This window comes from Coenobita brevimanus, chromosome 66 (genome assembly GCF_032717465.1).
Source record: "Coenobita brevimanus isolate Jiangsu-jjx chromosome 66, ASM3271746v2, whole genome shotgun sequence".
NCBI lineage: Eukaryota > Metazoa > Arthropoda > Malacostraca > Decapoda > Coenobitidae > Coenobita > Coenobita brevimanus.
This window is the reverse complement of record NC_137019.1, coordinates 41,366,707-41,387,314: the sequence shown is the minus strand read 5'-3', so window position 1 is coordinate 41,387,314 and position 20,608 is coordinate 41,366,707.

The following is a 20,608-nucleotide window of genomic DNA, read 5'->3' as shown; positions in this document are numbered from 1 at the left end:
TATATTTATAAGGCTAAGCAGGTTAATCTAGGGTCATTTTGCTTCTGTCTATCTATCTATAGCCAGACCCCATCATCCCGTAAGGAGTGGCCGTTTGTCTTGGTTTTACGGGGAGGGGCACTAACCCTCCGCCAACCCACTTGTTGTTATCATATGTTAAATAAAGGAGTACCAGTCCAGTTAACTGGGTCTCGTTCTGCTGCTTCTAGTCATATCAAGACTACCATATTGGACACAAGGTTTTGAAACTATTTTTTTCTTTTTATTGTCTGCACAAAAATATACCTAAGCGGCGAAGCATAATTCACTAAAGGGGTGAAAAAGGTGGCTATGTGGGGTAGACACTTATTAACATCTGTTTCTTGTTTAATCCCTTCACATCAGGATAGCTTATTATTGTGATGACTGAACAATGGGGACGAATTAAGTGTAGAATCGACCCCACTGAAAACCACATTTAATTTTATGAAATGACAGTATGCGCTACATCAGGGTGATCATGAACAAGTCCTTATTTACATTTTACAGGCATCTCCCTGGCATTTACGGCACAGTCAGCACTTCCAGCTAAGTTAGCAAAGTTGCAACATCTAGTATTTTCGATATATAACTACTCTGAAAATGGCATATAGCACTTACTAAATTCTGACACACCATAATAATCTTAATTTACTCACCTCTTACGAAACTTGTATTTGTTTGCCCTTATGTATACTGATGACACGACATAGCAGGCACACGTAAGTTAGACATTAATATTGTTGGGCGACTGAGTAATGAGTAGGATTACAAAAACAATGAACCTCAGGCAGGCTTTACATACCCACACTCATCAAACTGGTTTCAGTTTGTGATGCCGAAACGGGCTCAGTACATTAACGTCACCCGAAGCATCGACCACGATTTTTGCCGCAGTATCTATATGGCACCTAAAGTGGAGTAGGTAATGACCCAGAAGCATCATTAGGAGGGTCTGGGACAAAGTAATTCACCACATAATAGCCTTACTAGTAATCATCTGCCAGAGTGATCTTTATCAAAACTTTTATGACCTCATACAAACTTATGGTTAAATTTTGGCTGTGGTCCAGACTCTTTAGTGCCCTTTCTAGGTGATGCTGGTATAGAAAATGAAAACATGATTTATTCCCCTGGACTGCGATCTCTGGCTCTTCAACTTCTCTTATCAGTTCTTATAATTCAAGTTAGTGACGGTTATTGCTACTTAGCCTAACTTTCCAGTCCCCCACATACACGCTTTTCAACTTTATCAGGCACCATGGTCACCACCCACATCAACACACCCTCTCTCCATTGTACAGTAAGGAAAATATAAGGACGAGTGAACATGCCACAGTTCAGTTCACTCGCCATCGTTAATAGCCTTGTGGTTAATGGTTTCAGGACACCTCTCAGGGTGACAGTCATGTACTGCAATGAAGGTTCGAATCAGCAGGAGCCAAGTGAAGGTTTTTCGATCAAGTACCCTTACCAAGCGGGTTGTACAGTCACTTTCCTTAAATGCTTTGGACTGTGATAACCTGACCCTGCGATCCTACACCACACAGGTGGTGATACGGGATTAATTTATGCACATTCGATTAAAATAAAAATAATATTCACTGTGTCTATATTATGAACTAGTGAATTAATCATCTTAAATTATTCTACTGTAAAGTGTTACATTTCATTATACCTGCAATTTTTGTTAACTAATAACAAGAATTTTATGCTGATTAAAGACAAGGTGGATATAGAGACGCTTAAGAAAAAAGAATGCGAACTGCAACAACATCCCTTGTGACACCACTGATCACCTGAGTACAATAGTCTTTGATCGTGTGTACATGAACACCCACTACTAGAGGCAAGAATGGATGAGGTTTGATGTTACGATGCGTTCGTTAGCCCTTCTTCCTACATCACCATATTTTTAGTCTTGTCGATGGTCCTCGTCCTTAAAAGGATAAGGACAAGTGAGTATTATTATTATAACCTTGTTTATTTATCCAGCCTCCATTAGTTATTATCATTTTTTCCCCTATACTGCATGTGTAAGGAGTGGGACAAGACATATCCTTTATCCAGGGGGAAGGAGAAGGATCAAGAGGTTTTAAAGGAAAATGTTGCCTAGCAACATGGAGGGCCCTGTTACAGAAAACCAGCTATAGGGTTATCAATGTTTTTCTTACAGATATCTTTTTTAGGACAACCCGTGGTATCATTTACGTTCGCTATGCGCCTCTGGGTTTAATAGTCACCTACTGTGAGGTGGGGATGCACAATTTTGTTGTGCTTGTAACGTTTCTGGTATAATTGTAAAGGTGTGTTCATTCGTTTTGCCACATCGCTCATTACCTACACCCTGACCTCCTGCCGAGCCTCATACAGTATTGTCTCACAATCAGAGTGATATTGCAAGGGAGATGTACGCTGAGGGAGGGGGAGGTGATTCTTGCCATTAACTCCCACACAATTCCTTGTTGTGCAAGTTCTCCCCTCTCTTCCATCCACCTCACTTAAGTCGTTTGTCAGAATTCATAGTAGGCTGTTTACCCTTCCAATGACGGTGGCAACATTCCCCATGTGTATAAGACATTGACAAAGTGCTCGTCTTTATTATCAATATGTATCCCACTCAGAAAGAATGACAGCGGCCATTCTCCAAGTCAGGTAGTTCACTCAAACGCTATCAGATGGCTCCACAACAGCCCTCATAGCCTACCTCACCACTTGGGCAGTAACACCCACCATCCCTGTTGTAATATGGCTAAGGGTGTCTCACTCAGGAGTGATAAGACAGAACTAGCAACTGAGTTTATATGACATGTTGGTGGGTATTATAGGCCAACAAAAACAAACGTCTAGGCTTAACAAAAATCTTCACACTAGTCTCTTAAAATAATGAGATGATCTCCTTACTCTACCATCCTCAGTGATTTTTCTTCTTGGCCACCACCTACCCCAGTGGACTAACGAGCTGTTTCCGCTTGGGAGTGGTGGAAGAATGATCAAGAGCCTCGTAACTCTTATGAGCATTCAACAAAAGAGCGCTGATGCCAGTTTTAACAATGTAGTTGTGGCATGAAAGTGTAGTGTTTTGTTCAGTGTTAAGCGTTACCCAAAAAGAACCACAACCAGCCTGCTTGTTTTATATCTCACCACACCACACTACTCATACCATACCACACCCCAGCACATCACACCACACTACTCATACCATACCACACCCCAGCATATCACACCACACTGCACCTCACCACACCACACCACACAATACCATACCACACTACACCATACCACGTCAACCTTCATGATAAATGAGCCACCAGCAAGGGATAAAATTAGTCTAAGTTGGTTGCGTTCTACACAATCGCTTGACACTACAGCATATATCATTTCACATAATGTAAGGTTTCGATTTTTCCGACAATGTAGGCTGGATATATTTTCTCTCTCAAGTATTAATCAGATCTTCCATGGGTCGAAAATATTTAGTATTACCAAGGCAGTTCACACAACACACCACATGGACCGCATCCACACAAAAACAGTTCTTCAATCCGGCCTCCATCAAAGCCCTGTGGAAACATCAGACTGAACACCTCAAGTCCATTGGTTTCATAGGTGGGACTGAAGGCCGACATTACCAAGTCAATACACGAAATAAGCAATCCGTAACAACTCGTGTTTTTACTCTATTCGTTTATATAGCATCTTACCGTCTTCGAGCAGCAATGGCGTGGATCGAGGTACGGTAGTGTGAGTGTGTGTGTGTGTGTGTGTGTGTGTGTGTGTGTGTGTGTGTGTGTGTGTGTGTGTGAAAGAGAGGAAGGGGAGATGTCATGCACACCCACAAGGATTATATTATACTAAATTATCACATACCCACAGTGTCTCAATCATTTTCAGCTACCGCTCAACATCTATATATCTCCCTTACACCACATACCGGTATCTACAATATAACCACTCATATTCCACCCCCAACACATATACCAGCATTCCAGGTACACACACACACACACACACACACACACACACACACGCAGACCCATTCACGCTCTACTTCCCCTCTGCACACAGACTCAAACCCATCCTCCCGTACTACCCCTTAACTCGTTTCCTCCAGCCCACCTCCTGTCCCACGCCCACACTCCTTCCCATATCCACCAACCCAGCCTCTCGACAGCCAGGCAGAACCAAATTAGGAAAAAAAATTAATGCAAGCTATGAGACAAGTTGTAAGTAGTACCCCAGTCGGCAATACCACCCCACCCTGGTCCACACATATCACTGGGTGACGCTCAGTGGCCCTCAGGCTTCACCATTTATACAAGTCTCTGGCTATACCACCTTCTTGCGGTCACCTCACTTCTGAATAAGCAGTTTACTTTACGTCAGTATTATGAGCAATCTTGCCGTTTTTGCTGGTGATCAACAGCAACTTACATAATTCCAGAGAACATGATGTGTCTGAAACTAGCTGGGTACCTGATGTGGTTCTGTTGAGATGTTGAAAATTAATTATGCACAATAAATACAACTGTTGTTAACAAAAAATACACGTATTCTGAAACACATTGTTCAGTTCAATGCAAGAAACTCAAAAGAGCAGTCATACTTGTGGTGGTGCAGAACACCCTGACAGTTTCTGTTTTTCGTCTCAGTTTTTTTTTCCGTGTGTGTGTGTGTGTGTGTGTGTGTGTGTGTGTGTGTGTGTGTGTGTGTGTGTGTGTGTGTGTGTGTGTGTGTTATAGGAAAATTGTTCTGAGTTGAGAGAGAGTGTGTGTGGTGTGTGCTCTTGTGTGTGTGTGTGTGTGTGTGTGTGTGGGTCAGCCCCTGGTTGTTGTGGGATGTTGTGTGGTAGTTCGCGTGGTGTGGTGTGGTAAATGTGTCGTGTGGTGATTGTGTGATGTGGTAGGCCTAATTGTCAAGTGGTGGTTGTGTGCTATAAGTGGTACTATGATGAAGAATATTATAAGGATTTTGTACTGTGTTTTGGTGGGGTGGTCGGATTGTGTTAAGGTGGCATGGTATGGTGGCATACAGAGAGGACTGCCACAGGAAGATGTGATGATTATGGTATAGTCGTGACGTTGAGTGTAGGATGCTGTACACTGAGAGAGATGTTGGGTTCTATGGCTGCGTGGTATTGCGGTGGTTAGACTATAATGTGTGGTGTGCTGTGGTGAGGTAGAGACGTGAACTGGTGGAAATGGTGGTGGGTGGGGGAGGGAGGGGATGGGGGAAATCGGGAGCTAGCAGAGGCGCTAACAGGTGAGAGGTGAGGACTAGCTAACAGAACGGTTTAATAGAAACAAGGCAGTGGCGGTGAGGAGGAGGATGTGGCTGTGGTTGTGGTGGTGTGGTGTGGTGTAGTGGATAAGGTGAGATGAGGGGTGCGGTGTGGTGTGGTGGTGATGCTGGATAACATGGTGTGATGTGGTGGTGGTGGTGATGTGGTGTCAGAATGGGGGCTCGTGTGATGTTAAATTTACGTGATGATGTGGTGGGACGATGTGGTTTAAGATGGTGAGATGTGGTGATAAAGTGGTGTGTTGTAGAAAATCGTGGTGTTACACAATCACACGATGGTGTGGTGCTCCCGCATATTGTAACGGTGTTTAGCCAGATGGTATGATGTTAAAGTGGTAGTCATGAGAGAGAAGTATGACAACACTTTCGGCCAAGACAGGAGAAAGGAAGGAATAATGAAGAATTAGCACCAAGCCATAAATAATACGGCTATATGGCAATGCAGGAGCAGAGAGACTATATAGGCCAGAAGAAACATGGAAATATCAAGAACAGAGGTAGGACAGAGAAGCAGAACAGGACAGTACAGAAGGAACGACTGGAGACAAGAAGGCCCCTTAAAGTCGCCTCTCACGGCAAGCAGGGATACTGGGCAAATATGATTTATTTATTTCACCCCCCTCCCCATAGGGTCTCTACCCATCCCCGTAGAGGAACTGAGGCGGAGCAATACAGGACGCACACTACCTTCTATCTCCCCCAAAAGTTCCCTAGGCCACTTTTTTTTTCCCTTTTATGTGATTCCAGGAACTAATATGCAATACTATATCCCCTGAGCATGGAGTTTTATCATATAAGCCACGTATATTATTTTACACAAAAATCGCCGAAAAAAAAAAAAATCCGTGAAAGTAGTGCCCGCGAAAAATGCTTATAACCCCGATATACTGTATATACTTATTTTCACAAATGCTATGCAATATTCCACAAAAAAAGAATCAGGGAAGAATACCGTACCAATTAACGCCTCCATGTTACTGTACTTCCACTTATTTTGCAATATATATATAAAAAAAAAAATAGTATCTGGGAAATATAACAATGCTTCCATTTTACAGTACCTCCACTTATTTTGCAATATACTAATACCTGCTGATCACAACCCGACTCAAGCTCTGTAGCCGTATTCTCGTCAGCTTAAGTGTCTCCCAACACATTTTTCTAATGAGCTAATTATCAATATCACACCTGTCCTCTTTTATGAAGTCTATAATTTCTAAACTTAATATACACTGCATAAATAACATCGAGGAAAATGTTAAAGGGCTATATGTAGAAACATGTCGGTAAATTAGAAGTGTTGCGATTTCTTGGACGACGATATTAAACTTAACGCCAAAATATCTTACCTTACCTTCAGCCTTTTATCCCTCCACTTGGTATTATCACGCCTCCACGCTCTAAATTCCCTTCACGACACTATACCCGCGTTGCAAATGTATAGTATCCACGTATTCCCCGCAAATGTCCGGAGAAATTCACAAGAAAACGGGAGAAATGCCACACATAACACCGGAAAAACATTGCCCGCCAAGACTAACGCGGAGGAATACCAGACTCATCACTCCCATCTCTCTCCCTCACTGAATAAAATTTCCTTATAGCCCTTTTATAGCACATTTCTTATATCAATTTGCAGTGTTTTATCCCATGCGCATGGAATTTTAATTATGTTAGCCATGTAAGCAAAATTTGTACAGAAATACGAAATTGCTACCGAAAAGCCTATACCCGCCAAAGAAAGTAGTGCCTGGAAAAAAAAAAAACTATACTCACGCCGATATTGCTATACTCTCACTATTACCATGCAATCTTGCGCGAAAGATACCAGTACTAGAGAAACTACCCTATAAATACCTAGATATTTCATTATTTCCACTATTCTTCTTTAATATACACAGACTAAGCACACAGGAAGACCGACTATCAGGCTTTCCATAGTCGTATTCTCATTCGCTTGTCACCCACTGAGCTCAGTGGTGTCACCGTAACACCGTATTCTTAGCTACTTATCCTCAATTTACACCTGCTTCCTCTTATAAGAGAGAGAGAGAGAGAAGTAGCTCTTCCTGATTCATCCCCCTTCTCTTAGCTTGCAATGGTCAGACTCAAATATGAAGTCCGTTTGGGTGGGGCCCGAGAGGGGATTTCCCTCTCTACAGCTTTGCCGCATCAACCCCAGTACCTATCTCTCTCTCTGTCATATGTCAGCTATTTACTATTTGAAATTGTATATTAAATATTCCGTACTTATTAAATATATTAAATAAGGATATGTAGTGCTATGCATAAGTCGCTTTTTAGGATAATAGCAATGATTTGTATATTTTCCACACCACGTGACAACGTCGCTTTCCGACGTTGCCAGAGGTCAAGGACACCCACCTCAGACTACAGGTGACCGGTCACTTCCTGTCTGATCCCCACCCACGATGGCAGCTACTCCGACTCGCTCTCGCGTGCTCCACAGTCGGGAGAAAGAACTTATTTACAATGTGAACAAGTATTTTTTAGAAGAAAGGTCAGAGAGAGGACTTATGCCTACTGGGGAAAACTCGAAAAAAAAAATGCGCCAAGAATTTTACCTCAGTGATGGTGTGGAAAAAAGGTCGAAACAATATAGAAGAAAACAAAACTTATAAATATATAAAAACTTTCTCAATCAACTGAGAGAGAGAGAGAGAGAGAGAGAGAGAGAGTGAGGAGGTTTGGCAGAGCTGTAGAGAGGGAAATCCCCGCGCGGGCCCCACCCAAACGGGCTTCATATTTGAGTCTGACCATAGTATAGAATTCTCTCTCTCTCTCTCTCTCTCTCTCTCTCTCTCTCTCTCTGCTGCAATTTCATCCTTGCAAGTCCGTCATACCCATCGATATATAACATATATGCGGTTGTTATACAGAATACGTTATTAAATAGTGTTGTATATGGTCATTTACATATATACATACATACAGATAAATAGACAGACTGATAGAGCCCTAAAGCAAATGGCCAAAACTCTTGTTCATGTTAAGGTAAAAAGAGTATAGTAACAATCTATACATCAGACTCTGCACATAATCTAGACAAAGTAACTAAATCCTGAAATTTAGTAACACTTTTGTCATTAGCCTATCAGAGAACACTTGGGCACAAATATCCACCATTATATGAGTAATACATCTGAGGAGCCATCATGAAGCATGTTGTGATGGTATGAGGCAGAGCGTTTCTAACAGCATTTTTTTTTTTTTTTTTAAGCAGTAGAAAGTTAAGATATCGTTGCGAATCAAAATGCTCAGACTCTTCAATGAAACAGCCCAATTTTAACTCGCGACCTTCCAGTCCATAGTCACTACTCAGTCCATGAATGGTGTGGGCCAAGATTGAAGTTTCGATTTTTTTTTTCTTTTTTCTTTTTTCTTTTTTTTGCGTAAAACTCTTGCTTCTCTGCGTCTGTCTTAAGCATACGACCACTATCAGCTAGTCACTATCAGCGTATATCACGTTCCTGGACAAGCACAGGCGAAATAAAGTGTCAGGGTTGAGAGGTACTTTATATGTGTGAGGGAGGGTGGAGATGGACTGTAGAAATGCAATTGCAGATGTGAATGGGAGGAGAAAAAGACAGACCACGGATGAATTACAATGATACGAGTAACGAATATCGGTAAGTGGGGAGGTGGGTGGAGTTTGAAGGAAGGACTGGTATTATAAATGCAGCCAGGGCGAGGTTAGGTGGTTGTTGTTTTGTCGCGGCCACACCAGACAAAAGACAATAGAAGGCAGGAAGGAAGTATCGTCAGTAGCAGAATGAAGCAGGAAGAAGTTAAGAAAGAAAGAAAATGAGTGACCAGCAGCATGAAGGAAGGACAGATGAACATTAGAGGAGAGAGGTCTGGAAGAAGAGGAAGAAACACCGATAGGATAGAAAAGAAGAAAATGAATGAAAACTGAGTGAGCCAAATTATCCCCCATTTCTCAGGCTCAGCCACACGCCCCCGTCTAACTACCATCACTGTTCTGGCGTAAGTGTTGCCTAATTGATTATACGGCATTAAACACTATCACGGCATCTACGCATACCTCAGTCACCACAGGCTGGAGGAGGGACAGCGGGAAGGGTCGGTGCGGGAGATAAGACTACTGATAAATTGAAGGTAAGAGATCTTATGTTGATTGTGGTTATCTTAAGATGGTGCTCAAACTACTATTCCCAAGACCTGAACGCAAAATATATTTATATAAAGACTTTCAGCAAAATAAATTAATAATAGTTATCAATAATATTTAAAGTCATAACGACGACGACGACGACGACGACGACGATGATGATAATGATGAAAGTAGTTACGGTAACTGTAGTCTGATTGGGAGAAAGTAGAGTTACCTGAAGTCTAGACTGGGAGAAAGGGTTGACTGAAGTCTAGACTGGAAGAATGAGTCAACTAAAGTCTAGATTGGGAGAAAGTAGAGTTACCTGTAGTCTAGACTGGGATAAAGTAGTTACCCGTAGTCTAGATTGGAAGAAAGGGTTAACCTCAGTCATCACTGGGGAAAGTGGAGATAACCAAGTGGGTGTAATGGATAAGACTAGGGAAAAATATATGAAGGTAAAGGACAACACACGGCATGGGAAAAAAAAATTAGAAACAAATCGAAAAGAAATTTTAGGAAATGAGGCGATTTCTTTGTCGTCATGTAAGTGGAGTTGGAGAGGGATGCCTTCACGCGGTGGCACAGATAGAACCGGACGGCTCCACCCTTCTGTATAGTAAGAGGAACAACCATCTTCTAAGAAAATTGACAACAGGCGAAATACAGTGAAATCCCTACCTCAATTAGTGTGTGTTTCAAATGGTTCGACTTGTCCGTTATGTGTTCGTCAAACTTTGGGAAGATACTTATTTCTCTCTCTCTACTTAGGCTCTGTATTCCCGTCGGTTGAGGACGTTCCCAAACACCTTTTCCTATGCGATTTATTTTGCTTATTACACCTTCCTGCCCTCCTCTTCTGCGCTGCATAAATCCTTCCATTATTGCCATTCTCTGCATAAACGCAAACAAGAATATTAACCTTCCACATCATAAAATAAATCGTTAAGGACGATTTGCTAGGGAGCTTTCTTAGCCGTCGAGAATACGAGCCAACATCACTCGACAAAAGACGAAATCTCTTTACAGAACGTCCAGTTAAATGAGCTGCACATCCATCCACTTATCAATCAAGCCTTCAAAGTGCTGGGTCCACTTCTCATGTCAAACATAAAACTGTGCTTCAAAACTGCGCTTCATAACTAGAAACTAAAACAAGAGAATAACTAGGATGGTAAAGGATGTATGTGGGTGATGAAGAACAAATAAAAGAGAGGGGCTAACGAAGGAGGGTTGATGTGAGGTAATAAGATATGGTTCAGTCAGATGGAAAAGACGTAAGAAAAATATGTTCATCCGGAATTATTCTGCCAACAGTAATGATGATGATGATGATGATGATGATGATAATAATAATAATAATAATAATAATAATAATAATAATAATAATAATAACTTACCCTGGATCCAAACGTATATCTAATAATTATCATAGTTCTGTTCTGTTAATGTACACACAGCAAAAAAACTATCGTTACAGGGGGGTCCGATATGTTTCATACTGAACAACCTGGCTGTCTCGCTAGGGTTGGTAAGCCTGACAGTTGGTGAGTTGCCAAATAGGACGAGGTAGAAATATGCATGGGAGAAGCAAAGGATATAGCTTATAATAAATATGCAACAAACACACGCAGGGATACCAATGGAGGAGGCTGTTATCAAAAACCTTCATTCGTGTGTCATTTTATATCGCGCAGAAGGTGTAACGATAGTTTTTTGTTGTGTGTACAAGTCACACACACACACACACACACACACTTCCTTGGATCCTACAACAAACGCAAGAACAATCATTAACCACCACACACGTCATCAACAGACCTAAGCAGGTTTGGGCTGGAGGGTCAGGCTCAAGGTGTCAATAAATTACATCGTCCGTCACACTTCACAAAACATCGATGATAAGATTAAGTTCAATATTAATTTTACTATGCTGGTTTAGTCGAGATAGGAAAAATTTAATGTTTTCTCTATTGTATATAAAAAGGAATTGTAATATGTACTGAATTGGGCAGTTTGAACGAAGAGTCCTAACAAGTCGGTCCACGTCTTAAAAGAAATATAAAGAACAAATATTTAGAAATAGAGAAAGACAAGAAAAATTTGTAAACGATTTTCGTAGGGAAGGCCCTCCTTTATTTATCAACCAAGTTAAGATACCTATTCTGAATTACAAAAGCTGAAAGAAAGGTCATCATAGTCTTTATGGGTGAAGACCTTAAAATCGCCATCGGCTTAAGATTCATAATAAAGATTAGTTGTAAATAGGAAATCAAGTGCCCAGTACCAAGCACTTCACTTTATTTGTAACTGTATTATTCTTATTTATTTGGATATCTAAAGAAATAAATGTAGCTGAAAGAAACTAAATCACATATGCATACAGTATCCTGGTGGTTCATGCCCTCTTGACCCGCTCCACACCACCCCTGCAGGGGTGGCCACATAAATAAATATTGCCACAGGAGTGGGCAAAATTTTTGAGGGCAAGGCAGGAGGGGGTACTGACACTACACGAGTTAGCGTGAGGAAGGGATTACCTGGTCTGCCTGGGAGGTGACAGGTAGGCATCATCTCCCATGCAGGTTCACGACCTTCTTTTCATCACCTCGCACTACTCTCACTCTCGTATTTTGATTCCTGGACTTTTTCACGACCACCACACTCCCACACACACTGTCGTCACACATACTGGCACGTCTCGGGGTAAGTAGTAGCTGTGTGTTATATTACACGAGTTTGGCCATAAAATTTTTGCTCAAAACCCCAAAAGAATAAAGATACTGCACTGAGTAAGGATAGTATGTCATTAATCTCTCTGTGTGTCTATTAGTAGCAGTTGTTTGCTTTCCTTGTACTTCTTTATGTCCTTGTTATATTCATTTATCCTTCCTCAGTTCACCTTTTCTCACCATGGATCGCTCTTCCAGGCCCTGCCTTCCACCTCTTGAGTTCCAGGCCCCATCTTCCAGCTCTCGTGTTCCAGGCCTCGTCTTCCAGCTTTCGTGTTCCAGGTCCCGTCTTCCAGCTCTCGTGTTCCAGGCCCCGTCTTCCAGCTCTCGTGGTCCAGTCCCCGTCTTCCAGCTCTCGTGTTCCAGGCCCCATTTTCCAGCTCTCGTGTTCCAGGCCCCGTCTTCCATTTCTCGTGTTTCAGGTCCCGTCTTCCAGCTCTCGTGTTCCAGGCCCCGTCTTCCACTTCTCGTGTTACATGTCCCGTTTTCCAGTTCTTGTATTCGAGGCCCAATCTTCCATTTCTCGTGTTCTGCTCCCTGCCTTCCAGCTCTCATGTTCCAGCCCACTACCGCGTTATCAGCTCCCCGTGTTACAGTCTTCCCTCTAGTACCTCTGATCTTTGTTTACAAACGTGATTGGCGCAGCGGTTATCTCGGATCAATATTACCCTTGACAGTATTCGTGTCTGGAGTCAATACGGTGAAGAAAGAAGTGTCCCCTGTATTTCACCCATATCTTCTCTTTCCTCTTTTCCTTACACGGCTCCAGAGTCCCGTGTTGGGCAGAGATAAGTTATGCAGAATCTGTCTCGAGATAGCGGAAGGAGAGTAATGATCAGAAAAATGTCAAATTGCTAGAGATGATAACCGCATCACTATACAGACGTATCTCTTTCTTATTATTCATGTTATCTCTGCCGATTTTATTCAGCTTAGGATGGATCTAGTATAGTGAAGCAGTTAATGATGGCCATAGATGACCCCTGAAGTTTGAAAAGACTTAAGCCAAATTAAATTGCCATGAGAAGGACAGAATAAAATGGAAAATATGCCATGGGACTGACACGGTTACTATTTTAACACCATTTTCTAATATCCTCAAACACTGCACAGCAAAAATCCAGCCAATAGTATACTAAAAGGCTTATATGAAAAGTCAAAGAATATAAAGCCACAACAAAATACCTGAATAATTTGTGGGGGCCACTCCACTCTGAAAACCAAAATGACAGCATCCAACCAATTTGCTCACAGCAGCCTTACAAAGAAATACAACACATCAAAGCCAGAGAAAAATTAATTAGCCAAAACAAAGAATATTTTAAACCAATTCTGGAAAAACAAATGTGAAAAGTAAAAAACGAAGAGCCTAGTGTTAACTGAAGGTCATGGAGGTTTCCCTGAAAAGGCAAAAACTCTAAATTTTATTGCATCGTTGAGGAAAAGAAGCAGAATTTGGGAAGGAATGAAGGAGGAGGAAATGACAAAATAAACGCATACAAGTGAAAGATAACAGCAAGAGAAATATTACTTTTTCCCACGCTGCTCGTTACAGGACAGAAAAAAATATAACCGCTCTCTTAGTTTAAGTACCGGTATAATGTATTATGCAAAAGGCTTCTCCTGACTCACCAACCCCTCCAGGTGAAGTCAACAAGAATGAGAATTACCAGGCAGTAGAGAAGAGCCGTAATGGAAATCACATATTCCCTCTTCCGATCCACCTCTTCTGTCTATCCCACCAACCCACCTCCCCTCCTTTTATCCCTACCGTGCCTCTGGCCTGCCCATCCTAACTCTTCTTTGCCCCCGCCCTAACTCCACACACACACACACACACACACACGCACACACACACACACACACGTTACGGGTGATGGAGGGTAGGTGTTGGAGGCTAATTGGAGGCGTGTTGCTCTTGACACGCACTGAAGGGTTGGGGGAGAGGGTGGGCAACTGATGCACAAGGCCAGGGCCGGTTACAGCACTGTCACACCTCACACTTTTCCTGACATATTTCTTTCGTAACCAGTAAAGTTTTTCAGAGAGAGAGAGAGAGAGAGAGAGAGAGAAAACACCAACACCAAGATCCACCCACCGCAAAATACAGGAATTTCTAACATTTTAAAATACTGAAGGAAATTGAGGGTTTTACTACAGCTTTAAGAACTCGTTTCCCCCGTCTGGCCAGGAATCTGCTCTTTTTATTGGTGATAGTTAACACCTGTCGTGGTGGTGGGGGTAAAAGCATCATCCCGCCCCCTACGTCAGTCCCACCACCAGGGCAAGAGGGGTCAGCACAGGACACTGACTTCATCCCCTTCTCTGGACTGGACATGCAGACCGTCACGTTTTGAGGATGGGTGAGGGCGGACTCGAGATTCTCACAGGAACCTCTCCGACACACACACACACACACACACACACACACACACACACACACACACACACACACACACAAAACGTTCATGCTGCAACACACAATTAGGCCTGTGGTGGTGATGGTCCCGTACTTCAGAGTGAGACCGAGCAAGGAAGGGATGAGGATTGGTCACTTGGGGTAGAAGGAGAATGCAACTAGGTGGGGATGGACTGAGTAGGACTGGATGAGGGCAAGGTAGGGCAGGGCGGGACAAAAGCCGGCGAGGAAGGCAGGGTGGAGTGGGAAGGGATAGGACAGAGTTGGATAGGCGGGGCGGGACAGGGCAAGGCAGAGAGAGAGACAGGTTGGGTGGGAGAGAGGCACAGGTTAGAGCTTGAATTCCTTATTGTCTCTAACGTATTGGGCTACACAACCCATCGAGAGAGAGAGAGAGAGAGAGAGAGAGAGAGAGAGCATAAAGAAGCGGAAAGAGACATGAAGAGGTGAGAGAGACTGAAAAAAGAGACCGAAATGGGCAGGCCAGGATGGAGTAGGTTAACAGAATGTGATGGGGATGGGCATAGTAACAATGTATTATCATGCAGCCCATAATACTGTTACACGTGCACACACACTCCCATAAAACACGGCTTGAACATGCACAGTATAAAGCAGTTCACACGTCAGGCGTGTGCAGACCGACTCGTACATGTCATTCATTTATACACTTTATTTTCCTCCGGGGATGTGGTACAGCCGGGGGGAGGGAGTGTTATATTTTACACTACACTGGTATGGTGTTGAGCCACGGCGTCTCCTTAATACTGCTCATCCATTCTCTCTCTTTCCTTTCTGTATTTCACATTATCAACAATACTTCATCAATCCTTTTCTTCCACGGACACAAAGAGATAGATAAGCAGGTAGCCAGGTAGAAAGAGAAGAAACCCAGACATCATATAAGCCAGCGAGGTTAGCAAAAGGGTAAATCGGGAAGCAGTAAAGACAGCAGTTACAGCGTCCCCACCTCACAACACTGCACAACACAACACAACACAGCACATCACAGCACAGCATAGCACAATGCAGCACAAACAACAAAACACTGTCTCTTACACTCATTCCGTAAACATCCCCGCTACTTGCCTCTTTCATGTTTACAAACTGGTCTCCGCTTCACACCAACACGGCCACAACAACCCATCCACCTATGCCCCTCATCCATTCAGGGTTTTATGTGAATGGGGTATTGTCTGGCAGGCAAAAATACTACGCTACACATTTTATAGCCGGTGCTGGGACCAGTGTCGGGACAAAGAAGGTAACAGCCACGAAAATGCTCACTACCCATGGACTCTTGCCAAAAAAAACGAATAAAAACAGCCTCATCTGAGTGTTAGTACCCATGTAAGATGTAATTGTCACTTGGCATCTAAAATTTACCAGTTAAAGTCTGATGTGGGACAAACATCGTGCCTTTTAAAGCTGAAGTTAAATTATGACTAGTTTTCACCCACTGGTCGATGAAAAGCCGTGTCCTATAACTTAACGTAATCTCTGATACGTACATGATGACCAAATCTGTCAGTCCCACCCAGATGCGATAGGTTTATATTTATCTGTGCTCTTAGGTACTGGAGAGAGATGCCTTCATGTGGTGACACCGATACAGGCAGGAGGGTCTACTGCCTGGCATTACAAAAATCCCTCAGTTACTTCCCTGTTCCCTGAAGGGTATGTGGTGGACTGCAGGAGGGGGGCAGCTTCAACCTGCAGTTCTGCGGGTTCACGTTCAGATGAGCCTGGTGCAACGACTACTACTACTACTACTACTATTACTACTGCTACTACTACTATTACTACTGCTACTACTTATCCACTACTAATACCACTGCTACCACCACTACTACTACTACTAGAACCAGTACTTCCTTCCAGTACACATCATCATCCTTCATATACGAGTATTCCCACCATTGCCTCTGCCCAGATCTCAGTCTCCTCCACCTACCAAAAGGACCGGAGATCAAGCCCAGCCCGGAGTGAGGAATAGCTTGTAGGTTTGGGGTTTGTGTATAGTCAAAGAAACAACCATCTTACCAGTTCGGTCTGAAGAATATTTACAACAGGCGAAATACAGTAAAAACCCTGTCCCTACAAGTGCATTTTCTTCTGTGCATTCGTCAATTTTGGGGAGATAGTTGTTCTGTATATACTCTTCACTAAATCATTCACAAGACCCACCAACATGTCATCAAAACACCCCTGCTAATACCATCACACCAGTTCCGAAAGAGACAGCCCTTGTATGCATGCAGTATGGACGGTGGGTATTATTGCCCAAGTGGTGACATGTACGGTTAACAAGTAGGAATGTTGGCCTTCAGGAACTGGACTATTTATGCCAGAGTCCTGTACATATAAAAGTAAGTCTCATAAGTACACTCTGGTAATTAATCACTTACTCTCCAAACAACGGGACAGCTTTAAGGGATTTCTATCAGGGCTGAATTTTCTGGGCATAAGAGGTCCACTACATCCTGTTCACTTTAACAGTTCACTTTTAAACTGCCATCTCTCCACCTAGAATGTTGAGCTGTAATTTTATATTATCACTATAATATGGTGCTAGTCACGAAGAAGTTCTGTGGAAAGGATGTGCAGTCGCAGTATTGTCCCTTTCACTGAGCTACGTGAAATAAGCTGCAAAAGGACGAAGATACGGGGCAAGTTTGAATAAATGAACTAAGGCAACTCGTTACCAATCCATTTTGCAACTTGATATTCTTTTGCCTGGGACTTGCCGTTAATCTTTCTGAATAATGGCGCAGGTTATATAAAGACCACGGGTATATACCGTAGTACATGCAGATGTACTCGTACACTGGAAAGGAAGAGGGGCTTCATTTGTCTCGAAAGAGGACCTTCTTACTGGAACTGCTGGGCATCAAAGAAGAAATGTGAAGTATGCAAAAAAGTTTGCTTTGCAGTACTGGAAGAGGAGGAGGAGGAGGAGGAGGAGGAGGAGGAGGAATTACATAGGAAAGCAAACAGCAACAGACTTTATGGTCCTTTCGAGGCTGCTTGTTACAGAGAAAACTATGACTACAAGATCTAACTCTACATGCAGAAGGATAAGGATAATAAAGCAAGAAGGCTCCCCCCACCACCAAACCCTCCAGGAAAAAGTGAGAAAAACCACCATGCAGCATGGAAAAACTGACATGGAAATTTCATAGGAAATACTGGAAAGGAAAAGTCACATTCTATAATACTTTGTCTATAAACTACCCGATTGAGTAACCTGAAAGAGAAAGTAATCAAATAAACTAATAGTTACGACATGACATTATAAACCGGTACATTGAGTTTATGGGAAGTCTGTGGACATAACGTGGAAACTACACACTGCACAGGGTGGATGTTTAGCTGTGGTGCGGCAGCCTTACCTGGCGCTTTTTAGAGAGGCAGCAGTCAATCAGGCCCTAGCTCCATTCACTCCACTGAGACAAGGAACTCTCCCATGTGGGACAAGTACACAAGTTTCATCCTGAAGCACTGATCCCTGGTACATTAAAAAAATCCCAATGGTGGTCACTTGACTAACAGGGACCCTCAGTGATCCACAGCCCATCACAGGTCGAAAGTAAGAGTAGTGACCGTTTACTCCGGGCTATCTGTGCAGATCCTAATCTGTGCTTATATTACTTTCTTTGCATTAGGGAGATTGAAAAATGTGTAAGACGGGTGTCTTAGACAAAACGGGACTGCACAGTGCACAGTGTGGATGTGCAATGCACAGAGTGGATGTTTAGGGGTGGTGCAGCAGCCTTGCCTGGCGCTTTTAGGGAGGCAGCAGTCAATCAGGCCCTAGCTCCGTTCACTCAACTGAGACAAGGAACTCTCCCATGTGGGACAAGTACACAAGTTTCATCCTGAAGCAGTGACCCCTGGTACATTAAAAAAATCCCGATGGTGGTCACTTGACTAACAGGGACCCTCAGTGATCCACAGCCCATCACAGGTCGAAAGTAAGAGTAGTGACCGTTAACTTAGGGCTATCTGTGCAGATCCTAATCTGTGCTTACTGTATATTTTCTCATTTGCATTGAGTAAATCAAAAAATGTATAATGACGTGACACGACGCTATGTTAAGTTTACGGGGTGTCCTGTAGACACGAGGGGACTGCACAGTGTGGATGTTTAGGGGTGGTGCGGCAGCCTTGCCTGGCGCTTTTAAGGTAGGCAGCAGTCAATCAGACCCTAGCTCCGTTCACTCCACTGGGACAAGGAACTCTCCCATGTGGGACAAGTACACAAGTTTCATCCTGAAGCAGTGACCCCTGGTACATTAAAAAAATCCCGATGGTAGTCACTTGGCTAACATGGACCCTCAGTGATCCACAGCCCATCACAGGTCAAAAGTAAGAGTAGTGACCGTTAACTCAGGGCTATCTGTGCAGATCCTAATCTGTGCTTATAAACTTTATTTGCATTGAATAAATTGAAAAATGTACTGTATAATGACGTGAGGCAACACTATGTGCGGGTACGTTGTTTAGGGGGTGTCTTGTAAACGAAAGGGGAATGAACTTACACGTAGCTATAAAAACAAGTTATTCGGACAGAAACAGAGTCAAGAGGAGGAGGAGGAGGAGGAGGAGGAGGAGGAAAAAGGAAGAGACGCAATGGAAGACAATGTACGAAAGTAACTGGAAGGAAATTTGAATAACGTGCTACAAATTCAAATAGCGCCATGAAAACTGAAAACACACACACACACACACACACACACACACACACACACACACACACAAACGAAGATCACGACGCCACACAACAAACACAAGACTCTCTCACAAGGACCACCGCTGGGCCAGACAAAGGCAGAAGATCCAGGTACCTGAACCAAAGTGAGGTGTAATCAGCAAGGAAAGAATATCAGTCACCTTGCTAACATCTCTCTCACCTCAGGAATTGCAGGCTTTCATTCTTTCTTTCCACCTTCTCATGACGGAGAAACCAAGAGGCCTTACGATAACTCCAGTAGATATGTAGTGATGGGAGAAGAAGGCCACTTGTATGAGAGATAGAGAAAAAAAATGGAATAGGGAAGGACCGCAGGAGGTATCATGACTCTCTCTCTCTCTCTCTCTCTCAGCACCCACATTAACCCCGCCACTGTGAGGGGTGAGAGGCATCATCCTGGTGAACCATTACTCAGTTACTTAATATCCTCTGCCTTACTCTTGACTCTTACCTGGTGACCTCCTCTTAACCCTTTATATTGCTTTGTTGTTGTTTAATTGGTTCCCCACAGAGACCTATTTGTACAGTGGCAATGGTCAGGTGATAGTGTGTGTGTGTGTGTGTGTGTGTGTGTGTGTGTGTGTGTGTGTGTGTGTGTGTGTGTGTGTGTGACAGCGAGGGACGCCACTAATTTCACATAGTGTTGAGAATAATTGCCAAGTAGGTAATATAGGCTAGTTTGAAGGGGGGTAGAGGAGAGAGACCTGAAGGAGGGAAAGAGGAAAGGAGAGAGAAGGAGGATTGGGAGAGATGCGAGAGAAACGGGAAGGAGGAAGGAAGGACAGCAGGAAATGGAAAAGCCATGAGAGGAAAAGAGCTTGAGGAAAGAATGGACACTGAGGAAAAGGCGTGGAAAATATTTAAGAAAACTGGCAACGAAATGAAGAGGAAGAGATGAAAAGAAGAGAGTGAAAAAGAAAAGCAAGGATGAGATTTACAAACAAACAAAAAAAAAAAAGAAAGAAAGGAAAAAAAAGGACTGTCTCTCCTTTCATTTCGCGGAAAGAAGGAGATGCAGGGGAGAGTAACGGGAAAGTAGAGAGGAGAAAAAGGGAAAAAATAATCCGGAAGAAGAGTTAGTGTGAGAGAGGAGACATGAAGGAAAAGAAGAAGAAAAGCGATAGTGATAACTGACAAGGCTGGGGGAAAACGAAAGGGAAAGAAAGGTCTGAGACAATTCCTGATGAGAGATAAGAGAGAAGAGAAAGATAAGCTGATGGACATAGAGAGAGAGAGAGAGAGAGAGAGAG